Here is a 17,517-nt window from a genome sequence, read left to right as displayed (position 1 = left end):
GGGGGGGAGGGGGGGAGGGGGTACTACTGGGTGTTTGTGATAAATGATAGGCCTGGCCTGGTTGGGGAATGTGGAAAGCCAGCCTTTTAGACAGAAGCTCGAGGAAAAAGGCACAACACTGAGGAAGGAAGAGAACCTGCATTTATTAGGCACCTACTGTTGTGGCAGGCACTCTGCCTTATTACATTTATTGTTACCATTCTGTGAGCTGTCTACTTATTATTACTTTGCCAGAGAGAAAACTCTGGCTTGGAGTGGTTAAAATGCTCAGAGTATTAGGCACCAGGAGTTTTCAATTATGACCTATTGTTTTGTTGAACTCATTCAGAGCCCGAAAGTGGCAAATGCCACCTTTTCTATGTCTTGTCCTTGTTTTAAGAGTGAACGGAGAGGGCTGACAAAGCAGCCCTGAGTAACTGTAGGCCAGAGGCTGATGAAACCCATTTATTTGGCTGTTAAAAGCCTCACTTATTAAGGGGGTGATTTTATAAGCTGTTCCTGGTTAGAGCTGCAGTGTATATTGGCCATCTCAACCTCACATCTTGTAGTGGAGGAAACTGATGTACAAGGAATAAACTGCTGGTCACACAGTGCGCATCATTTCATCGGTGGTCCTCTGTCTCCACTTTGGGATTTCTGACTCTAGCATTTATATCCCTCAAGCCTGCGTTCTGTCCCCCCAGTTTTGGTCGTATTTGAGTCGCTGGGCAAACCCAGTCTCCTGGGATGGTGGTTTGGAGGATGCTGAGGAGGGCTGTCACATGTGTCCATGAGGATAAAGAGACAGGGAACTCTCACTGGGGTAATTGTTTTTTTCCTTAATTGCTTTCATCTTTCTATTTTTGAAGGAGAAAGTTTGTCAAGGAAGTGCATAAGTTAGAGTGCAGACCCACGTCCTCCCTGGGATGTGTTTGAATCAGTGCTAGCTTTAATCTCTGGAATAGTTGGACGGATTGCCATTAGTTAGTTCCCCCTGCTCTGTGCCTGGCAGAGGAGGTGGGGCCTCGCTTGGGCTGAGGTTGTAGGAGCTGGTCCTGACCTCTGAGGAAGGGATGGACTATGGTTTGGGTTTTCCTCCTGAGGGCAGTGATTGAAGACCCTAGTTTTACCACAGAGCAGAATTCTGTGGCTTTCCAGAGGGTCATGCAAGCCTCAGGAAAATAGTTGTCGGGGGGAAAGTTATGTTCATTTTAGTTAACGCTTTAGAGAAAAATTAGGGCAGCATTTGGTATGGCAAAATAGAGCTTCTGGGGAGGGGTGATGTGGTGTGCAAATAAACAGTAGCGTTGGGACCTTTGTAAAGGATGAGTTATTGTGCACTGGTTTTCCAACTTTTTTTTTCCTCTCTTTTAGCCAGCGAGCTCTTCTTCTGGGGCAAAGCTCAGTACAGGGCTGGAGGCACCTTTCTGTAGGCACGCAGGTCCATGGCTCTGCCTGTAGTCGGCCTCTGTGCAAGGCCCTTGCGAGAGCCCGAGAGACAAACCAGCTGCCTTCCCAGGGATCCACAGCATCAAGGGGCAGCCAGTTTGTCATGTCTCTTTGCAGGTGCTGCCATCATCCAGTTAGGGACTTTCCTGGTGGTTTCCGCACGCTTTGTGGGCCCCTGGTCCAGAATGCCCATTCCCTGGCTGGCACCTGTGCGCTGGGATTTTGGTCCACTGCAGGCAAATGATGGCTGGTAGCTCCCCACAAGGGCCTGGAGCCCAGGGTGAAACTAGCCTGGGAGGTCCTGGGTAGATGAGCCAACCACGGGCTCATGCTCAGAGCCCCAGACATTTATAACCCACCGTGCTCAGGCCTGGGGTATGAAGATGACTAACAAGCATACCATGTTGTTTTATTTCGGGGGCAGGGACATTCCTATTCCAGGGTTGATGGTACCTTGCTGCTCAGCATTTCGAATCTCACTGCATACTTCCATGTCTCACTTAATTCTGTAGCAACCCCAGGGAGATGGGGGTGGTGGTGCCTTATCTGCATTGCACTGGGTTCCGCACTCACATCTCTATGGTTTGAGGACAGGCCAGAAGTTGCAGAAAGGGGCAGAAAGGAGGCTGAGTTGAGACTAAGCCCAGTGCTCCTGGTTCCATGTTGGGGTGTTTTTCCTGTCACCTGATTAGGCCCCCTCAGTACAATTTCAGGCCATCTCCTACATTCGGAAACTCTGGAATTATGAAGCCTTTCCTGTCCCAATACATGGATCTGTGAGGAAGAGGTGATCACCTTTGCCCCTGCTGGCAGTGGTAGTAAGAGGGAGGACTCTTGTTCTTGGAATGGCTCAGGTGTCTCATGTTTTTTCTGCAGGTGTACCAGGATCTTGTTTGGTCATTCAGAACCTGCTCGGTCCTTTGTCATTTGTTTCTCTTTGCTTCAGTTACTGACACCTAGGTTTTCTCGCTTGAAGACCTTTGACTGCCTGTCCCTGGAGTGAGGGTCCTTTCCTGGCCGGAAGCCTCAATGTCTTCATCTGTGAGATGGGGCTAAGGGTGCTAGGCTGCCTGTCTCAGCCACTGGGAGGGAGGAATGTAATTGGGGAGGATGGAAGTGCCTGGTCCTGTGCTTTCCCCAGGTGGGGCTGCACCGCAGATGGAGACAGGGGTGGGTAGGATGTAATTCCAGCCCGCAGCTTGCCATCTAGTTGGGGGAATGGGTCACTCAGGAGAGTGACATTATGCGATAGATCAATTGAGTGATATAGACACAGGTAGGCTTTTTCTTCCTTTTAAAACACTGATTAGCACATACTTTCCCTGAATACTCTCATCTACCTCTAGTGGCTCTAAGTACCACCCAAACGTGAAGGTCTTCTCAAACCACGTCACCCCAGGCGTCTCTTATGGGACAGAAGTGGCAGAACTTGGTAGCTGCTCCTGTGTGCTCAGAGATGCAAGTTTCCTTCTCATCCCCTCTATGTGCCTTCTCTGAAGCATCCTAGCGAGCTGCTGACTTGGCTTCCCCAGAGGCAAGAGACTGGAGACAGCGGTGGCTGCTGGACAAAGGCCTTCGAGGAGGGACTGGGGCTCAAGCTGGGTGTCAGAGAGGCCGTGTGGACGTGCAGAGGCAAAGGAGGAGGACGTGCTGGTTCAGATTGTGGAAATGAGACCAGCCTGAGCAGAGGGCGGCACAGGCTCTGGGTGGATAGGGGTGCAAAGGTGATCCAGAGGGACTGCGATGGCTAGGCTGAGCGAAGGGTTTGGATGGCACTACGAATTTAGACACTGTGCACTTGTCGGAAGTTAAAGCTGGAGGAAATTTTTTTTTTTTTTTTTTTTTAAAGGACTAACTTGCCAGGCTTTTCCAGCAGGATGAGAGCTGGTGACTGCCACTTGTCAGGTGTGGATTGTTTATTATTCATTAGAGATTTCCTGGGCCTTTTGTTCTCTGTCTGCTCTCTTCAGGTACCAGCTACATCGTCTTCATCTACTCCAGCCTGGAGGGTCAGCAGGGACGGAGACATAAGTAAAAGTTCCAACCATTGTAGATTTTCTTTTGGTTCTTTTAACTGTGTTATTTGAGAGGAAGTGGTGGAGGAACTTGAAAGTAAGCAGAAAAGAGAAATTTATTGTATAGTATTCCAAGAGCTTGGGATGGATGGGAGAAACCAGCCTTGGGGTGATTGATCCCCGAATGTGATGCTTTTCCTGTGGGCCTGGAGCATGGTCTCAGGACCCCAAGGATTTCATCTTGATGGCCCCTGGCCAGAGACTAAAGGGAGCTCAATCTAATCAGCCCAGACAGAACATCTTATGGAAGGGTTCTGCGTGGCCGGACTAGGGTCTCTGTCCATGTCAGGCCCAGTCACTGTGGCCAGGGCTGGGGACTAAGACTGGCTCAGCAGCTGACACAATGAATAGAGTAGGGTGATGGGATGCTGTCACTGGCAGCCCGTACAGTATCATGGTTCTTTCGACTGGGGGGAAGTGGTTCTCCAAAGGGAGGATGTTGGTGCGGCTAAAACATCAGATGAATATCCACCATAGGTGGTCCCATCTTTGTGTGATGATGCAACTCGCAGGAGAGGTCATCACTGGAGTGGGGTGGGGCAAGGTGGCCATCTTTTACTAAGTTTTAGACTTTGAGCAGAGCAGTTCAGCTTATCTCCTACTCTACAAAACAGTGGAAACAATAACTGCTTCACTATGCTATTTGACAATCAGTAGCACGAAGTTATTTTGTTATTGTGGCGAGCAGTATAGCCTGGAAGCAGCCTTAGGACCAGAAACCTGGCATTCTCCTGATTTTTCTGAGAGCTCCTTGTAAACTGTGCTAGAGCTGCGTTTACCGTGGCTGTGGGTCATCAAGAGTAGAATATAATCTCTCTGAATTCACTGTTGTATTCCTGATGCCTAGAATAGAGCTTAGCCCAAGATAGGTGTTCAGTAAATTTCTGTTGAATGGATGAGTAGTCTGCTGTGTGTTGAATGAATGGTGTCTCCTGCATAAGTCCAGGTTCTCTTCCGAAATGCGTTTATAAGTGGTGACTTCGCGGTGACAGAAGGTTGTGGGAGTGTAGGAAGGCTAGAGTGAGTCCCAGATGCACACACGGATGTCACCACCCACGGTACGGCTGTGATGGAAGCAGGTGGTGTGACATTGATGTCTGAAGTTCCCAAGGTTACCCATCAGGTATCAGCACGGTGGGGCTGGCTGCCAGGAGCCATGTGGAGTGCCCACATTGGCTGTTGAGGGATTGGAGACACCTTTCCTTTTCACACTCAGAATTTGAATATCAGCTTGGTGTCCTCGAAAGAGACCTGGATGGGGATCTGCTTCTAACTGTGCGACATCTTGACCTTGGATGAGCTTCTTAGCCACCTGGTGCTTGGGGGTTTTTCCAATGTAGCAGTCAAACTAGAAGTTTAGCATTGACAAAGTAAGGGCTTGCTCAGTCCAGTGGGATTCTCAGCACTGCCAAGGTGGTATTAGGTCCAAGGAAACTTGGATTAGGAAACTAGATTCTGAGGCTTCTTCTAGGTCTGCACCATGGTTACTATTTTCTGATTTAGTGTTAGGGTTGAGTGATTTTTTTGATGCTCTGGCTTTATATTTCCTGAAAAAGTGAGCAGACTAGGGGAAATGTTTGTCTTAGGTTTCTTTGTTTTTTTGCCCCCTACCTTGTTCCAGCCACTTATATATTCTGCAGACCAGTACAAGGAGGCTCTTCAATAAGTCTGTAAACTTGGGAAGGCGTGAGCCACAGAAAAATTGGGCATAGAGCAAGAGGGCTGAGCTGCTTATCAGTCTGCGCAGAGGGTGGCCCAGTTGGTTAAACATCTGACTTTGTAGCATCTGATGTTGTAGCAAATGTCAGAATTTCCTTCCTTTGTATGACTGAATAATATTTCATTGCATGGATAGACCACATTTTATTTATCCATTCATCTGTCGGTGAACATTTGAGTTGCTTCCACCCTTTGGCTTTGTGAATAAAGCTGCTATCAAAGTTGATGTACAAATACCTCTTGGAGTCCCTGCTTTCAGTCTTTTGGGGATATATATACTGGTAATTCTACATTTGATTGTTGTTGTTGTTGTTTTTTTTTTTTTTTTTTTGAGGAACTGTCCTGTTTGCTTTGAGTTTTAATTATGAAATCCATAAGGTCCAAGCATCTTGACTCAAGGATGAATGGCCTGGTTGGAGTCCAAGTTCCAACATTTTCTTTCCTTTTTTCTTCTAAAACTTGTAGATTTTTGCCTGCAGCCTACTTTGGAAAGTTCAGGACAGTTTCTTTGGACTTTAAAGAAAGATTTCAGTTTCAGTAGTTATGTCTGACTTTTGAGACCAGAAGTTAACTACAATCCCAGCAACATTCACATCTGGCAGCTGAAGGGTGTTCACGTATCTCCGTCTCGCTTCCAGTACTAATATCTCCATCCCCAAAGGCCTTAAAGTATGTTTGTTATTTCTGCTTTGTGCACACTTTCTCCTTACCCCACTCTGGGTTGGTTTAGTTTGGTTTCTCAGTCTTGGATCCAGGGTAATGGCTAGCAAGATTTTCTTTCTAGGTCAGCATTTCCCAAGGAAACGTCTTCTTAGCACTGGCCTGGTGGGATGTTAGTGGTGTTACTTGACGAGAGGGTTCTGTGGTCAAAGCATTTGAGCGGTGCTGGTTTGAGCAGGTCATACAGGCTCCCTTACTGGGAGCCTCTTGAGAGCCCTAATAGGCCAGTATGCTTGGAGATTTCACTGGAGTGGGTTCACCATGCAGTGTTTCCCGAACGGATTTGACCACAACATCTTTTTTCATTGAGCATCTTGCGACATCAGAATTCTGAGAAGCGTACTTTCTGGAACATTTAGCATTAGTGCACAGAGCTGGAACATCAGTGTACGCCATCTTTTTTTTCAAACTTTCTCCCCGTTCTCTCTCTCTTGGGGTGCCGGACCTTGAACTTCCTCATCTCCTAAACTCCAGTACCAGCTGACGTAGGCATGTGCGATTCTGGGGCCAGATCTTTTGGATGTGTGGATAACTTAGATATGCCGTAGAATCTGGGACCAGAAGATGTTGAAGTGGTGTGAACCCTGACCTCTCTGGGCCTCCATTTCTCCAGTGTAGCTCGACAAGAATGAAGTTTGACTTCATGATGGCTGTTCTTTCAGATGGTGAAACCTCTTGTGGTCATTGTCGTCTTTTTTTTTTTTTTTTTTAAGTAAGTTCTATGCCCAATATGGGGCTTGAACTCACAACCTTGAGGCCAAGCGTCGCATGCTCCATCTGTTGAGCCAGCCAGGTGCCTCCCGTCTTGTGGTTTTTTTTAGGTCTGTTTTATTTTAAATATTTTTTTTTTAGTTTTTTTTTTTTTTTTTAACGACTATTCATTTTTGAGAGACAGAACATGAGTGGGGGCGGGGCAGAGAGAGAGGGAGACACAGAATCCAAAGCAGGCTCCAGGCTCTGAACTGACAGCACAGAGCCCAACGCGGGGCTTGAACTCACGGACCGTGAGATCATGACCTGAGCCAAAGTCTGACGCTTAACCGACTGAGCCACCCAGACGCTATTTTTGAATATTTTTGAATATTTTGAATATTTTTATTTTATTTTACTTTTTTCAATGGGCTCCACACACAACATGGGACTTGAATTCATGACCCCGAGATCAAGAGTCACACGCTCCACTGACTGAGCTGGGCCGGCGCCCTGTCTTGTGGTCTTCTTTGGGTCTGAGTGAGTAGGCTTGGGCTTTGGTCCCCAGTCAGGGTTTCCGGGGCCACCTGGTGAGCATGTGTGATCTGTCCTGGTGGTGTGACACCTGCAGGTCTGGGACTGGCTAACCGTTAGTACTGGACTGGGGAGCAGGAAGATAGTCTCTGCCCTAAGAGTGCTACGTCATTTCTGGGAAGACCATTGACACAGAGGAATGAGCCAGGTGGCTCAAGCATCGGTGGTAGGTTTGGGGCCAGGGAGGGAGGCCATAAGACTGGAGACAGCTGGGTGTCATGAACCAGTCTTGGGGCCTCCCACAGACTGGGATTTAAATCCTGGCTCTTCCATCTTAGGCTGTGGGACTTCAGCAAATTGCTTACCCTCTCTGGGTCTTCTTTCTCCTTACCTGTAAAAAGGCTAATAGTATTTTCCCAGGGCTTTGGTGAGGACTGAGGCGATTTATGTGAGGTGAGGGCAAGCTACTGGAGCTGCTGCTGCTCTTGGGAGAGTCCTGTCCTTGAGAGGAGAGCCAGTGTCCCACCTGGGCTGGGAGTCAGGAGGTATCATAGGGCCCATGCCCTTCCTGGAGTCAGGGGAAGTCTAGAGTGTGCACGGACCAGGAGGCCCATCTCCTTGGGCTGCTCAGGACATACTTTCACGGTTGCTTTGGTCCTGGAGCCTACATTTGTTTTTAAATTTTATTTATTTTATTTTTGAGAAAGAGAGAAAGCACGAGTCGGGGAGGGGCAAAGAGGGAGAGAGAGAGAATCCCAAGCAGGCCCCTCACTGACAACCCCAAGGCGGGGCTTGAACCCATGAACCATGAGATCATGACCTGAGCCGAAGTCAGACACTTAACCAGCTGAGCCACCCAGGCGCCCCATGGAGGCTACATTTTGAGGAGGAATGCATTGCCACTGGCTTCACAAGACTGTGGGAGTAGCTTATTTTGGAGGAAAGGAGACTTAGAGGGGCTTGGATACCTGTTTTCAAATGGATACAGGGCAGTGGTGAGACCTGATTCTTCTGGACACCAGAGAGCTGAACATGGTCTGACAGGTTAAAGATATTGGGAAGTAGAACTGAGTTTGACTTAAGGAGGGACCTGCCCCCTTCCCTCCTTTCCTTTTAAACTTTATATTACACATCTTTCTTTTTCTAAATTTTTTAAGAGTTTTTTATTTTTAAGAGAGAGAGAGAGACAGAGTGTGAGGCAGAGAGAGAGGGAGACACAGAATCCCAAGCAGGCTCCAGGCCCTGAGCTGTCAGCACAGAGCCTGACACGGGGCTTGAACCCACAGACTGCGAAATCATGACCTGAGCTGAAGTCGGATACTTAACCGATTGAGCCATCCAGGTGCCCCCATATTGCACATCTTTCAAACACACACAGGGACGGAGTGTGTAATGTAAAGCATGCTCCACTCTCCCAACAACTTTTGCTTTCCTCAGTAATGTAAAACAAGCTCTAGACAGTGTACCGCTTCCCTATAAATGCTCTAACAGATAATAAGGCCTTTTAAAGAAACATAACCAGAAGACCATTTTTACAACCAACAATATTCATGATAATTCAATGTCGTCTCCTACTCACTTGATACTCGGTTTTCCTTGTCTCAGAAACGCCTTTTTTGGGGCGCCTAGGTGGCTTAGTCAGTTGAGCATCCCACTCTTGATTTCAGCTCATGTCACGACCTCAGCGTTCGTGGGATCGAGCCCCACATCGGGCTGTGCTCTGACAGTGTGGAGCCAGCTTGGGATTCTCTCTCTCCCGCTATCTCTCCTCCCCTCCCCCACCCATACTCTTTCGCTCTCTCGCTCTTGTGCTCTCTTTCAAATAAACGTTAAAAGAAAAGAGAGATGGCTTTTTATGGATGGTTTGTTCAAATGAGGATTTTAATAAGGTTCACACGTTGCATTTAGTTGATGTCTGCCTTCTGAGTCTCTTCCATAATCCCCGGCAGCTTCCCTGCCTCTGGTCTCTTGCTTAAGAAAGAGCCTGCCAGTGCCATCCAGCCATGGCGTCGACTGTTCTAGATCTCTTCCCGGAGAGTCCACATAGGGTAACCACAGGGTGGTTACTAAGAGAATGGGCTGTGGAGTCCAACCATAAAGCTCTTTGACCTCAGTTTCCTCATGGGGCTGTTACAAACAATTAAATGAAAACATAGGAAGTGTAAATGTTTATTATGACTTAAATTTTTAAAAAAAGTTTTATTTATTTTGAGAGAGAGAGAGAGAACGAGCAGGGGAGGGGCTGAGAGAGAGGGAAACAGAGAATACAAAGCAGGCTCCACACCGTTAGTGTGGAACCTCAGGAACTGTGAGATCATGACCTGAGCCAAAACCAAGAGTTGGATGCTTAACGGATGGAGCCACCCAGGCGCCCCTTAAATTTTGATTTTAAGCTGTAGGGCTCTTTTCATTGAGTGGACTTGTACGTGAAAGCCAGCTGTGTAAAGCAGACGAAGTGACGACAAAAGTGGTGAGTGTGCGTGGAGGCCTAGAGCGTGCCGGTTTTCCTTGTGGCCTCCCCGAGGCCCCTCTGCAGAGGTGCGTGAGGTTCTCCAGGGTTCACGGAACACAGCTTGAAAACCACTTGTTGGGATGCTTTTGTTTCAAGATGCTCCCCATGTGGAGAAAGAGAAGAGCCACCTTCCTTTGCCTCAGCTGAGCTGGGCTGGCGAGTCACAGCTGGGACCCAGAGGCTGCCATCAGTGACAGCTATGTTTCCGGGAGATACTCTTGTCTTTGTCTGCTTCCTCTGTTTACCTTTGTAGGTTTCCTTTTGGGATGAACCATGCTCTCAAAAATGACAAATGACCACAATGCGGCTGATAAAAAACAACAACAACAAAAAAAACAACAAACCACGCTCTCTGCTATCCAAGACAGTACTGTGGTTAGGAGCACAGTGCAACCCCCATCCGTTGGGGTCCCTTGTAGTGGGAAGTGAGTGCCGTTTTTGAAAAATTCTTCTTATTCTTTTGTTTGCTTGTTCGTTTATATTGTCACTAGCTGGCATTACCCCTACATTGCATAAGGGAACTGTTGCTGCGTGCATGAATGAGCCCCTGCTGATATGCAGCCTGCAGGCGGAGTCCCTGCGCCCACCACCTGTGTGTGAAGGAGCAGCTTCCGAGGTAATCAGCCACAACCCTGAGCTGCTGCCTTGGTGGCCGTCTGCAGCCAGTGCTTGTTCTCTCTGCCCACAGTGTTTTTCTAGGTGTGATGTGTCTCTCAGGCCTCTTTCTGAGTCAACCTCAGGTTGCTTGTCTGGATGGTACCTGTCTGACTCCTTAGGATGGCCTGGGATCCCCAGATGAGTCTTCTGAGACATCATTTGACCGTTGTGAGTCTGCTGTCCACATGTGAAAATCTGTCCAGCCAATGGGGAGTGATGTGAGAACAATTGGAAAGAAAATTTTATTTTTATATTGTGATGTAAGAAGTCATGCTTTAAAAAGTTATAATCACCTTTTTTTTTTTTTTTTTTAACGTTTATTTCAAGAAAGGGAGAGCACGTGAGCGAGCATGAGCTGGAGGGGGGAAGAGAGAGAGGGAGAGAGAGAGAATCCCAAGCAGGGCCCTTGCTGTCAGCATACAGCCCAACGTGGGCTCGATCTCATGAACTGTGAGATCGTGACCTGAGCCAAAATCAAGAGTTGGATGCTTAACCGACTGAGCCACCCGGGCATCCCTGTAATGACCTTTTCAATATTCCCGATAATCTCTATTCTTACCCAGAGTAGCCTTTTTTTCTTACCTGACCAGAACTTTCTTTTTCTGTTTGTATTTCTTAAGCAGCTTATGATTGTTGAATGTCACAGTTGGGAAGGGTCTTGGAGACTACTTTGCCCAAACAGCGTATTTTGTAAATGACCAACAGCAGTCCATAGACACAAAGGGACTCCACCAGGATCGTATAGCATGCCACTGGCAGAGCTGAACACAGGACCCAGATGTCCTCCCAGGTGGGGGCTCCTTCCAAGGCATCTCTGTCAGCCATAGGCTGGGTGGGGAGTTGAGGGAACCTTAGCTGGTTTTTCCTGATCTGGCCTGGCTTTGCAAGCACCGGCTTTCCAGCGAGGGAGAGCAAGAAGCAGGTGTCTCAGTTCGCGGAGCTGTGCTCTAGCTTCTCATTCCTGACCATTGAGAAAAGCCTTTACCAGTCTGTGCGACTGATGTTTACGTTCTACAGATGGGCAGACTGGGCCAAGAGAGGCTCGCTGGCTTTGCTCCGGGCCACCAGCTGCTGCGAGGCTGGGCAGGCTTTGGAGTCCTTGTCAGTTTCTTTATAAAGACTGCATTTGTTGTGTGTACTTCAGCCCATCCGGTGCAGGTCCCCATTGAGTTGTCTGTGTCCTGAGCCTTGGACACTTCTTGCCACAACACTCATTCATTCAGCACCTGTCACACAGGGGACTGTCTGGATGTAGACATAGGGCATGACATCTAAATTTAGTGCTGAGTCAGAGAATGGGTTTGGTATTGGCAGGAGATACCTCCTTGCCTCATTCTTTTTGTGACACAGCAAAAACCTCCAGTGCTGTAGCTTCTTATTGCTTAGTCACAGGACAGAGTTCAAGCAGGAAAATGACGCTACCGAGCCTCTTGCCCCAGAGGAGAAAGTTGTCAACAAAGATAAGAGGGTAGAGACCTGTGGACGCTGAGTTGGGACCTACCTTCATGCATAACATTGGTGGGAGCTGGATATAGGAAAAAGCAAGAAAGCAGATAAAACTAAAATGTGCTAGTTCTGGGTCTTTCTATGGAAAAAAATACAGCTGAACCTGAAGCAGCTTAGAATTTAGGGGCTATGTGTGTGCGAGTACGTATATATGCCTTTCTGTTCACCCAGCTCATTTCTGATACGAAATGGCGGACTGCCTTTATAAATCAAATCCTGTCCTATTTTCTCTCCCATTTTATGAACCCAGCGGGAGGGAGCAAAGCAGTGAACAGTTGTCCTTACTTTCTGTGCCAGATTGTGGAATTTCGTGTAAGCTTGTTCTTCCGTCAGCCCCCCTCATTTCAAGGCTTCTCGCGAAAACTCACTGGACGTGGCCACAGTGTCGTCTTGTGTGAGGTCACCTGGCTTTAGGGTGGAGCCCAGATTCAGACTCAGATTTTACCAGTGGGTCCATCCATCTATCTGCCCACCCATCATCCGTGCAGCATGTCCCTGATCAGTGCTCTGCTAAGTGCTGAGTGTGAAAAGGTGAGAAAACCCTTAGCATCCTCCATGAATGGCTCCACAGACTTGTACCAAACACTCCTTTTAGCTGCAGTATATATCCTATCGTTCATCGAAGGTTTTTCTTCTCTGTTGCTCTGTCACGGAGCTTTTAGGAATGCCAGAAAGTTATCAGCCCGGCTTATTGACTTCCTGTTCCTCACCTTCCATTTGGTGGTTTCAAGCAAATGGCATGGGTTTTTGTTTGTAAAAAGCTGTAAGATCCTCAGAATGACGAAGAAGATGGTTCCTGCCCACTAGGAGTTTAGTGTCTCATTGGAGAGCCCCAGCGTGAGGGAGCAGCCGTCCAGCAGGGCACATCCCCCAGAGCAGATGAGGCTGCCTCAAGGAGAGGGGAGTGTACAGCGAGCTGGGTGTGGGCAGATGGCCGACAGGCTGGATGGGTGCTGGGGAGGCACAAGGAGGCGTGCGGGCCCCGTGAAGGCAGGACGTGGGGCAGGGGCAGGAGACTCGGAGGAGAATCCATTCTGTGAATGGTGGGTCTTTACGGGAATTCCGAGCTTCTGCTTGGGGTGTGCACTTAGCAGGCACTGGGAAGATGAGCCCAGGCCAACCAGGCCCTGGGAGGCACAAGGCAGGCCTGGTTGCTGCTTCCAGTCGTTCTTCCTGTGATCGGTTCTCCATGAGACGCCTTGAGCACGGGGCTGGAGAGAGAGGAATGGGTAGCGTTGGCCTGGGGTGGGAGGGTGCACTGCCAGAGGAGGATGGGGTGAGGGGAATAGGCCCAGCAGCCTTTGCAGAATCCCTGGAGATGTGTGATTGGCTTTCTGTGATCTGTTAGCGGGACTGAAAAGTCAAATGTTTCCTAAGGTGCAAGTCTGAGAGTTAATGGCTGGGATATTTAGAAGTCCGCTCGTGAGTAGTGTAGGGATTGCTGTCTCATGTGCTGGCCTGCCCTTTGGGGAGGAGACAGGGGTGATTAAGGAATGAGGTGGTTGAGGGTAATGAGCGACCACTGGTCTCTAGCTGTGCCCCCTGGCCTGTTCACATAGCCTCTCCAGGCCTCATCCTTGTCTGTCTGATGGGGTCCGTGACACCGCCTTCTTCTGAGAGCTGGTGCGAAAGTGTGCACATAGGTGGTTGTATGCTGTGCAGATGGTTCACATTTCTATTGCACAGGATGCTTTGTCTGTTATTTTTTATTGTCTCATTTCATCTCATTAGCAGCCCCTTGTGGGGGGGGTGCTTATTCCACCTGACAAATGAGGGAACAGGTTGGGGAGGCCATGTCCCTTTGGGAGTTAGTTCAGAAGAATGGTTAAGAGCCTGTATCTGAGCCAAGTATTGGGTTTAAACTCTGGGCAAGTCACTTTCCCTCTCTGTGCCTCAGTTTTCTCACCTGTGAAATGAGGATAGAAATCGTACCTTGTATAGTAAGGAGTAAAGGATTTACTGTTTGTAAATTGTTTAGAGTAGTGCCTGGCACACAGCCCTATGTAAGCAGCAGCTGTTCTTTACGTTGTTATTAGTGACCCTGTCCCATGGCTGTTTAAGTGCCACCTTAAACTGACTTCCAGGGCAGGTTGGTTTGGTTTGTTTCCCCACACTATCCCACACTCAGGGTGTGGTCTCCAGACCAGTGCCGGTCTGTAAACTCTTGGTTCCTGATCTGTGATGAAGTTAGCACAGAGATCAGAATAAGTGTTTGGCAATTAGAGCGATTTGACCTTGCCAAGACTCATTGAACAGGTATAGACTGCTTCAGGTGCTGTCAGATCACATGGGGAGTCACATGTGGGAGGAGCCGTGCATAATCATCATCAGTGGTAGGACCATGTGACTGCAGATAAAAAAGTGGAGTGTCGTGATAGCTCGGCTCTGTTGCTGCCCACTCCTGAACAGTTGGCTTCCTTGGGAGGAACCTCTGCCAACCGAGCAGACCAGGCGAATCCACAGCATTTTGTAAGCCAGTGTGTGATGTTTGTGCTTCGGCAGTCTGTGACAGCTCAAGGCAGTGAGGTCTCCCCATGGAGATTTTTATTAATGAGCATTTGTTTCCATTCAGCGCCGTTGACGCTCACAGTAGCAAATGCCTTTCTTGCTATTCTCTTAGCAAGTGTGGTTCTGGCAGGTTTGTTAAGAATCCACTGTGAACTCTGTCCCTTTCCACCTCTTAGGCTGGCAGCAACTAGAAAGCTGGATGCTGTCCGTGCAAAGCAGAGTGTTGGGGGTGCAGGAGGTTACCCTGCTGATGTGGCCATCCTGAAACCTCTGGCAGGGCTCCCACAAAGCCATGGCCCTGCAGTTCCCCTCCTGGGTGGGGATCGCCCAGCTTCTCACACAGGTCCCTGAGGGGACAGGTTTAGGTTCACTGCAGTGCCCTGTGGGGTGGCATCTGTCCTTGGGGGAGCTGGTGGGTGCAGCGGTGGGTCCTCTGCAGTAGTTGCAAATGGCTGGTGAGACACTCGTGGCAGTGGAATCGATCCTAAAGCATAGCATTCAATGAGAAATAAATAGAGTAAGGTGGATGATGCGGTGCTATTATGTAAATTAATCATACAGATGATACCCATTTTGCAAGAACACAAGATAAACACAAAAGAACAGTTGCTTGTGGATGTGGGGGAGGAGAATGGGCAGGGAAATGGCAATAAGAGGAAATCAAGCGAGGGAGGAAAGAACATCACTTTTCCTCCAGGCTGCTGTCTTTGAGGGAAGGGCCTGTTGCCTGCTCTCTCGGCTGTGCTCGATTGCTCAGTTTCTGGTGGTGCAGCATCTGTGTGTCTTCGTGGAGCTGGCAACCTCCAGCAGATGGTTCACCCAAAACTGGCCTCGGTGAAGAGTTATCCATCCTGGTACTGGGCCACCAGATAGGGGCGGCTGTTCAGGAACAGTGGGCTCAGTAGGGACGCAGGTGTTTTAATAATCATCTAGGTAATTGTGAGGAGTAAGAGGTGAACAATGCTTGCTTTGAACTTGGCATTGTGAACAATGCTTGCAAAACCCCACACTCTCATCTTGGTCATAGTGGGAAAGTATGGGCAGTTATCCTGTAAGTCAGTTCATTGAAAAACAGCTCTGTTCCATGTGTTTATTGATCATATGATGCCAGGTACTACCATCTGTATAGAGAGACTGGGGATTTTGGCTTTAGGAAGGTAGAATCCTGTTTAGGAATAACTTTTTTTTTTTTTTAATTTTTTTTTTTTAATGTTTTTATTTATTTTTGCGACAGAGAGAGACAGAGCATGAGCAGGGGAGGGACAGAGAGAGAGGGAGACACAGAATCAGAAGCAGGCTCCAGGCTCTGAGCTGTCAGCACAGAGCCCAATGTGGGGCTTGAACCCACAGACTGTGAGATCATGACCTGAGCCGAAGTTGGATGCTTAACCGACTGAGCCACCCAGGCGCCCCTAGGAATAACTTTTTAATTGGCAGAAGGTGCTGCTTTAGGGAAGGGGTTGACCTCCTGGCTGCTGGAAGTATTCAAGTAGAACTTCAGGCAGATAGAAAGAGTTCTGTCATGTTCATGGTTGGAATAGACGCTTCCTGCAGTCCTTCCTGTTCTGACTGAACGGGGCTTTAAATTTTAGGGCTCATGCTGATAATTAAAACAGAAAAGTTACTTGGTTAAAAAAATATAATTAGCCGTATGTATGGTCAAGAGTTTAGAAAAGGTAGATAATCAAAAGGAAAATAAGTTTATAGGTCATCTTACCAGCTGGAATTAACCTATGTACATTTTTTTCTTTTTTTTTTTTAAATTGTTTTTTAATGTTTATTTTTGAGAGAGAGAGAGAGATACAGACAGACAGAGCACAAGCAGGGGAGGGGCAGAGAGAGAGGAAGACATAGAAACTGAAGCAGGCTCCAGGCTCTGAGCTGTCAGCACAGAGCCCGACGTGGGGCTCAAACTCATAAACGCAAGATCATGACCTGAGCCGAAGTCAGACGCTTAACCGACTGAGCCACCCAGGTGCCCCCTTTTTTTCTTTTAAGAGTACGAAAGGAATCATCTTTAATGGTTGCAAGTATTACCCTATTATGAAGTGTATCACCAGTTCCCCCTGGCTGGAGATTCAGAGATTTCCCATTTTTCAGTATAAATCATGCTTTAGTGGATATCCCTATGCATAGATATTTGTGCACTTTTTTATTTCTTCAGGATAAGTTTCTGGAAGTGGTGACTCTTTTGGGTAAAAGGGTGTGGGTGTTTTGGGGGGCTGTTGATACACATTGGCAGGCTGATGGCACTGAGTCACTCCTAGGTTCTCTGGGTGTGGTTTTGGCTGTCTTCTTTAGAATCACCTGGGAAGCTCCTGAAAAATGAGACTCCAGGGCCCCACCCCAGGCCTCCTGAAACAGAATCTGGGAGTGGGCTGGTCTCCACATCTGTATGTTTCAGCATACAGGAGACCCTTCCACTCAGTGCATGGCCAGGCCTCAGAGCCAGAAGAGCCAGTTCGAGGACCTACCTCTGGGCACCCTTTTCCTTATCTGTAAAGTGGGTGTCTCAGAGTGGTTTTGATGAGCCGAAATACTCTCTATGTGAATACATGTGTGAGTGTTTCTCTTACTGATGTCACAGGTGAGCAGGATCTTACTGGGCCAGGCCAGATCCGGGAAGGGAGCTCTGGGAAAAATGGGTCAGGACGCAGAGCTCCTCTTTCCGCCTCTTCCCCAAGGGGACCTGGGACTGATAAACTGTTGGAGCAGGGTGCTGCCAGCTGAGGCCCCCTCCAGGCACTGGTGTCTTTCTGTCCCGGTCGGCAGAGAGGAACCGCTTCTGCCCTTGGATTGCTGCCTCCTGTGTCCACCGGCAAGAGTGCCAAGAGGCCCAGGGCAGAGCCCCAGGGAGGATGGTGGTGGAGAAGGCAGGGAGGTCACTCCCCAGCAGTGTGGCCCCAGGAGTCCCTGATGCTGCCTTTGACCACAGGGTCCCCATGTGGATGTGCCACGTCCTAACACTGGAGTTGGCAGTCCCTATGGGGTTGCCCAAGCGGTCCCCAGCTAAGGATAAACTGCTTTGCCGTGTGTAATCTCCAGCAGGTTACCCTAGACAGGCTGTTTACCAGTTGTCCCTGCAAAAGCCAGGTCCACCTCTGACTGTCCTCTGTTTCCTGGTCCGTAAATCTAGAAGGGAGATCATTCATTCACTTATTCAAGCAA

The 17,517-nt window shown here is 48.5% G+C and overlaps 1 protein-coding gene across 1 annotated transcript in view; it reads left to right on the top strand.

Annotated features, from left to right (window-relative positions):
• Positions 1–17,517, top strand: part of DLG5 (discs large MAGUK scaffold protein 5) — a 126,475-nt gene that overhangs the window by 1,045 nt on the left and 107,913 nt on the right. The gene's annotated exons all lie outside the window — the stretch shown is intronic.

The sequence above is a fragment of the Panthera leo genome, chromosome D2, assembly GCF_018350215.1.
Source record: "Panthera leo isolate Ple1 chromosome D2, P.leo_Ple1_pat1.1, whole genome shotgun sequence".
In the NCBI taxonomy this organism is placed as follows: Eukaryota; Metazoa; Chordata; class Mammalia; order Carnivora; family Felidae; genus Panthera; species Panthera leo.
The sequence above is the reverse complement of the archived record's forward strand: the minus strand, read 5'-3'. Positions and strand labels throughout refer to the sequence as shown.